We start from the raw sequence: 7,570 nt of genomic DNA, 5'->3' as shown, positions 1-7,570 counted from the left end.
TAGGCCCAGCTGGCAGATCTGGTTAAAGATCTGTATTTCTGAGGTAGGTGATTCATAACCATAAGGTTATATTATATTGTAAGAAAAAAAGAATAGCAGAGGCCAACATTTGAGTTCCTTCACTCATTTATTCATTAAGTAATTTACACAAGAAGTATCAGCTGATAAGCTAGTATGAATTTGCTATCCATTATAAGATTTACAAACTTTAAGAAACTTAAAATTCACTAAGAAAGAGAGGACAGGTATGACTAAAAATCTACGTAAGCTTTTTTTTTTTTTTTTTCATTGTGTTGGGTCTTCGTTGCTGCACGCGGGCTTTCTCTAGTTGCAGCTTGTGGGGGCTAGTTTTCGTTGAGGTGCACGGGCTTCTCATTGCGGTGGCTTCTCTTGTTGAAGAGCACGGGCTGTAGGTGCGTTGGCTTAGTTGCTCCATGGCATGTGGGATCTTCCCGGACCAGGGCTCGAACCCATGTCCCCTGCACTGGCAGGTGGATTCTTAACCACTGCGCCACCAGGGAAGTCCCTATGTAAGCTTTTTGTAATAAATATCTAAAGAGCATTGCTGGCAATCAGTGTTATAAATTTCCAAATAAAGAAAAAGCTGTAGAATTTTGCAGGTGCATCCTGGAGAAAGTGACACTGGAATAATGAAGCACTAGGGTAGCAAAAGGAAGCAGAGGATGTGATAATGCAAGCCTTTGCTTAAAACTCCTTCAAGATTTCCCATAATGAAGCAAGGGGTTCATAATGAAACTGATGCTTTAATTATTTGATCTAAATCTTAGTGAAGAAGCAAGAATTTGCAATGTAGAGATAGAATTTTTAGTAGAAAAAATATAAATACATAATGCTTCATCAACTTGTACTAGAATAAGACATTTAGATTTGAAAGACAACTACATAAAAGGGACTCTGAGTTATTTATAATACAGAGAAGAACAAAAGATCAGAAACCGAACTACAAGAAATGGCTGTTGGAACATGGAGATAGAAAATAATTTAGAAAAATTAAATTTAATTTCAAGTGCAGCAGGACCGTTGGAGGAGGAGAGCTGAGAAGTTTTTTGTAACTCATGAGGATTTGGGTGATGGCGGAGAACACATTTCCCATTGAGTGGAGGAGGAACGCCAGATTCGCTCTCAGAAGTGAATCGGTTGTGAATGAATGGAATCGGAAGGTATAGGCATACATGTGAGCAGCATTAGTATTAAGGAAGAAGGAATGGTAAGATTGTATTACTAATTCAGTATTAACTGAACAGTGAAGGTCAAGTTCTGAGAGATGAGGATACAGCTGGTAAACAAGACAGTGAAAGCCCTTCATACAATGGTGCTTAAATTTGGTGAAAGTCCTCCAAAGTCCTTTCACTTCATGAAAACAGAGAACCTACTCATGTTAAAAGTCAGAGGGAGAGGAATAAAAAGGGAACAGTTAACATCTTGAATAAGTCCTGACCAGTGGGATAGGGTTCCTGAGACAGGCACTGGAAGAAGATCGAGGGAAGAACACTTGAGGGATTAGTCCTGATAAGGACAAGGGTCATTTCTTCTTGTGTCTAAAGCAAAGTTTAGTCCCTTTCTTTGTAATATTTCCCACTATATATTATACCTTATTCTACTTCTTGAGTGTCATAGTACATTTATTCCAACTCTTGTTATTGTGTACAATTATCCTTCAGGAATCATGTACAGGCAGACCTCATTTTTACTGTGCTTTCTTGCACTTCGCATACATTGCATTTTTTACAGATTGAAAGTGTGTGGCAACCCTGTGTCAAGTAAATCTGTTAGCACCATTCTTCCAACAGCATTTACTCACTTTGTGTCTCCTGTCACATTTTGGTAATTCTTGCATTTCTTCAAATTTTTCACTATTATTGTATTTGTTACGGTGATCTGTAATCAGTGATCTTCAATATTACAATTGCAAAAAGTTTAGGACTCACTGAAGACTCAGATGATAGTTAACAACCTTTAGCAATAAAGTGCTTTTTAATTAAGGTGTATACATTGTTTTCTTAGACATAATGTTATTGCATGCTTAATGGACTACAGTATAGTGTAAACACAACTTTTATACTCATTATGAAACCAGAAAATTCATGTGACTTGCTTTATTGTAATATTCAGTTTATTGGGGTGGTCTGGAACTGAACCTGCAATATCTCTGAGATATATTTGTAAATAGAGATTCCGTAGTTACAAATGTTATTGTGTTAAATAAAAGTCCAAATTGCTTACCTTATTTAATCAATGTACATGTTGAGAATAAAAAAATCTGCATATTAAGTTTCTAGAATAATTTCACTTATCTAGATTGGTTTCTCCCAAATGACTCTGATAATTTGATTTTTCACGATGAACTCTTGGTAGACTATATATAGCAGATTATGATCCTTAAATATCAAAGTAGAAAGTTTATCTGAATGTGGAATCTATCCTTTTATGTTTTCATTTGGTTTATTAGATATTTTTAGAGTTATACATACATATATTTTTAGGGTTGTGCTTACTTTTTAGGTCTTAAGTTATATAAGAGCTCATTCTGTTGATTTTTCTAATTAGACTATTTTCCGTTGAACTTTTAATTTTCCCAATTTTCTTTCTTATTATTTTTCTGTGAGTCATTTCAACTGTTTATGGTTTCACCTTTGTTTTTACCATTAGAGTTGAGTCAGCTTAGATAGAAAGCATAAGAATGTATTTTATTATTTTAGAACTTCCATTTCTGTCTGAAATGTTGCCAAATGACTCTTTTTCATGCTAAAAACAAGCATGGGAACTGATAGCTTTCAAAGACAGACTCAGGAACATCTATGAATGACAGTGAAACATAGTCACAAAAAGTTAATTATAACTTATTATAACCTATTATTTATTTTAAAATTGAATACAGAATTATAGGATGTCCCTTTAACAGTGATTTTCCTGGGTTACCTTAGAGCTAAAGGAGATAATTATAATGTTTCAAGAAAATTTATTATATAAAAGCTTTCTTCTGTCCAATTGATATAAAACAACTCACTTTGGATTCCATATATAAAAAGAGGCTGTAGTCTTCCAGGTGACCATTTTCTTTCCTACTTTTCTATTGCAGTTATGGTACACAACGTGAAACAAAGAACATCAAATAGATTTCCTAAATATTTTAATTAAAAATGGCATCCCAGGAGAAAAGTATGTTAAAATGAATTACAAGCTTTCTGCCCAATCTTCAACACTGTAATTCGAACTAACAGCTTCTAAAGAGAGAAAGCAAATGAACAATATTCCTTTTACCAGATTACTAGTTTTTTTCCAAAGTTTATTGACTTCTTTTCCCATAATTACCAAGTTACAGGCAAAATGTTTTCAAGCCTCCTTTGAAGACGTAGCCATGTGAGTAAGTTCTTCAGTGGAATGGGAAGGAAAGTGATATCTACAATTTTCACATTGTTTGCTTAAGAAGAAATGACTTTTCTTGGAGGTCCATTTTTGTTCCTTTCTTCTCACTGAACAAGATGGAGGTGCCAATGGCCCAGGTGTAGACAGACATAATACAATGGAGAAATCTTGAAATCCTGAATGACCTTGTGGAGCAGAGTTGTTCCAGAAGCCTGAGATGCCAAACTGTTACATCAGAGGAAATAAATTTCCACTCTGTTAATCCATTATTCTTTGGAATCTCTTTACAGCAACTCATATTCTACCTTGACTAATAGCACCATAGATCTTAATGATTTTATTGGAGAATGCTATCTTCTTCAAAACAATTTCAACTCTGTTTCTTTCTCTGTATCAGAAATAGTAATCTATACTAATTCAAGATTATAGCTGGTAATTCATAAACACTCAAAATATTAATTTTAAGATTATATATAAACCCTCAAAATATTAATTTTAAGATTATATATAATCTAATATATAGTTAAATTTTTCATTATAATTTATTATATATAATAATATATGATATACATTTATTACCATATAATCATTATAAAACTGCCATCAGTGTCATCACAAAATAATTATATTGTGAAATTCTCTACAGTTGCATGAAACATGTAGAAAAAACACAAAGACTCTACATAGACTTCTCTGTACAGCCATTTTATCTGCTTCAAGTAGTGCCCACTCCCATTCCTCAAAGCTGCAATATCATTTATAGCCTTTAGCTGGAGTACTGAAGAACTAAAATTAAAACTCCTACACTCCTTAATATAATCTAAGTCAAAAACTCTGGAGAATGATTTGCTTCTCAATGATTAACTCTCTTCCTCTCTATACAGTTATTTGCCTTTGTTTTCAATGTGACTTTTTATCTTCTTCTGGGTTAAAAGACTCCTGGATAGACAACATTTTCAGAAGTCTGAACACTAGAAATCTATTACATACAAAACAATTTCCTTGTCCTCAGGGGCTAACAATATACACAGCTTACAAAGTCTCCCTATAGTTCTCTTGATTCCTAAAGTTCCTTCTTCAAGAAGCTATTCTAATTAGACGAGGTAGGGTGTGTTCAGGGTGGTAAGGCCGTAGAGAAGAACCTATTCTAATTAGATGAAGTTATTTCAAAGTTGTACTTCTCCATTTGGTATAATTAAAAATAGTTTCTAATAATTTGATAGTACAGTATAGGCAAAGCACTAGAGAAATTAGAAAAAAAAAAAAAGAGATTAAAGAAACTGGGTCGGGATTTCCTGAAAGCAGTGGGGTTTAAAATGATTCTAGCAAAACAAGGAGAAAAATAGGAAAGTAATTCCTCATAGGGCAAATAGCATGGGCTTTAAGAAAAATATTTTCAAAATTAATGGAAAAATAACACGAACTCAGAACATAATTTAAAACTGGAAAATACAGGACTAATTTTAGCAAGCACTTAACAAATTTCAAAACATACTTCTGTGCTGAACATCTAAACTATTTCAACATAGACATAAAATAAATTTTTGAATATGAATTTTTTAGGTTTGGATTACACAATCCCAATCAGTAACAAGAAATCATCGTTGATTAAGACTGACAGAAATAAAAATTTGAATCGTATATATATGATATATAAGCTGTCATCAACTTTTACTAAGTGAATGCTAAATCACTCAGAATATTTCAAAGCAGATTTTTTTTTTTTTACATATGGTATATCATTTGCAATAAACAGGCTGATACACAGAATTTCCCTGATGGTATATGTGTGAAAATGATTTCAGTGTTATAGAACTCCTAAAATTATCTTTCTAGAAAGGAAACTCAGTACAAGAGATAGGCAAATTAGCAGAAGCCTGCGTGTTCAGACCAAGAAACCTGGCTTTGGACAAGAAGGGGTTTTAGTTAAAATTTCAAGATAAAATCGTAATTGTTGTTTCTCTATTTCTTCCACCTATGCTGACCCATTGTCATCACATATAGCTTCAAGGTTTTCAAGGATTCTTCATTTCTTATCCTGACTATTGCTTTACTGCCTGACTGCTGTCCTTTTCTCAGAAAAATTTGCTCTTATAATCAGATCACGAGAATGTGGTGATCAACATAAAATATTAACATGTGAATATTCTGCATTATAAATCTAGGATTCCAGCCTTTAAAACCTATTCAAGGTTTAATTGCAAGATTTTGTTATTAAAGTATTTCTGTCAAATTTTAGGCCAACTTTTAAAAAATTAATACATCTAGACCCCAGGACCTATTAATAAGTATAGGCTTGTCAATGATTCATATATTCACATTTCAAGGGGTTCCTTGGGATACTTCAAAGAACAAGAGTCTTAGAGACCAAAAGACCTGAGTTTCAGTCTTAGCTCCAATGACTAGCTGCAGTTACTCATACAGCCTACAGGTACCCATACAACTATCTGAGACCTCAAGAGTAAAATGGAGGGTAAAATCGCCCTTTGTAATTAAAAGAAAAAGCATTTGTAAGGCAAACAGAACAATAGGATAATTGACACAACTAACACACAATAAATATTAGCTATCCTTCCCTTCTATAGAGAAAAATTTGTGCTTTTCTTTATTGTTTACTTTTTAAACAATTTTGGTATCCTATCATCCAAATTTCAGGTTGGAAATCCATGGGTTTAATTTTTTTTAACTACTTTTATTTACCAACACACAGGTAATGAAACTCAACACACACACAAACAGCTATTCAGTCTACCTTCAGTTATCACTTTAGGACATTAGTCATATACAGGTTTCCTCAGCTATTCGAAAGTAGAGTGTTCCTATGAAAACTTTAGTAAGCCAAAATGACATAGAGCAAAGAAGCCCTTACCTTAGGATACTAAATTGACATAAAGCAGATGCTCACAGACACAGTTCAGTGTATGGCGGCCTGATGTTGACATGTTGAGTGCAGTTCCTGGAGAGGCTTGGGGGTGCCAATCTCAGCGCTGGTCAGGGCTGGCCACGCCTCTATGATGGCTCCCAGCAAAACAAACACTGAATACTATTTTCACTTTTTGCCTTTTTTTCAGACAAACAAAAATCCTCTTTGGAGTTCTTTTGGTTAGCAAAACAGCTACTAATACAGTAAGTCCCCTACATACGAGCAAGCTCTGCTCTCAGAGCACGTTCATAAGTCCAATTTGTTCGTAAGTCCAACAAAGTTAGCCTAGGTACCCAAATAACACAATCGGCTATATAGTACTGTACTGTAATAGGTTATAATACTTCTCACACAAATAATACATAAAAAACAAACACAAAAAATAAAGAAAACACTTTTAATCTTACAGTTCAGTACCTTGAAATGTACAGTAGGACAGTACAACAGCTGGCATACAGGGGCTGGCATCAAGTGAACAGGCAAGAAGAGTTATTGACTAGAGGAGGGAGAGGAGGTGGGAGATGGTAGAGCTGAAGGATCGTCAGCAATAGGAGACGGAGGGCAAGCTGCAATTTCACCCACGCCTGATGTTGATGGCACAGGTTCTGGTTCCTTGCTGAACCCAAATGCATGTTCAACTTTGAAAGCTCAAAACTTGAAAGTTAGGGACTTACTGTATAGGTCTTTCGTAAAAGTGAAGTGGCATAAAGCGAACTTTCAAAAACTAGGGGCTACTTGTGTTCCAATGACATTGACATTTGCAAATAACTTTGAAAATTCTCATTTGGAATTTCCTTTACAGTACTGTTTTAAAGTTGTCCAGTGGTATTAAATATTCACATTTTATGGGTGGATTTTTTTTTTTAAACAAGAAATAGCCAGGAGTCACTTAGATTAAAAGGAAAGAATTTGATGAAAAAAAAATGCCATACTAATTTGTTAAATATAAGGTATCTAAAATAATAAAGTTGAGCTATATGGACTATAGATTTACTTTACGTACTAACTGTATTGATAACTCTTTTTTTAATCATATAAAATCATATGAGATGTATTTGCTTTTGCAAAACGACAGGTCTAATGGTGTGAAATTTATTTCACAAATCACACAGTTACCTTAGAAACACCTAGGGATATGTTATTTATGTACTAATTGGAGGGATATAAATAATCTGAGCACCCCCTCAGTCTCTGAACACCCCGTAATTTTGAATATGTGCCTGTGTAGTAACTGTGGGTGTAGCCAAGCAAAAACAGATG

Source organism: Balaenoptera borealis, assembly GCF_965194805.1.
Source record: "Balaenoptera borealis genome assembly, chromosome: 4".
NCBI classification, from domain to species: domain Eukaryota; kingdom Metazoa; phylum Chordata; class Mammalia; order Artiodactyla; family Balaenopteridae; genus Balaenoptera; species Balaenoptera borealis.
Note: the sequence above shows the minus strand (reverse complement) of the source record.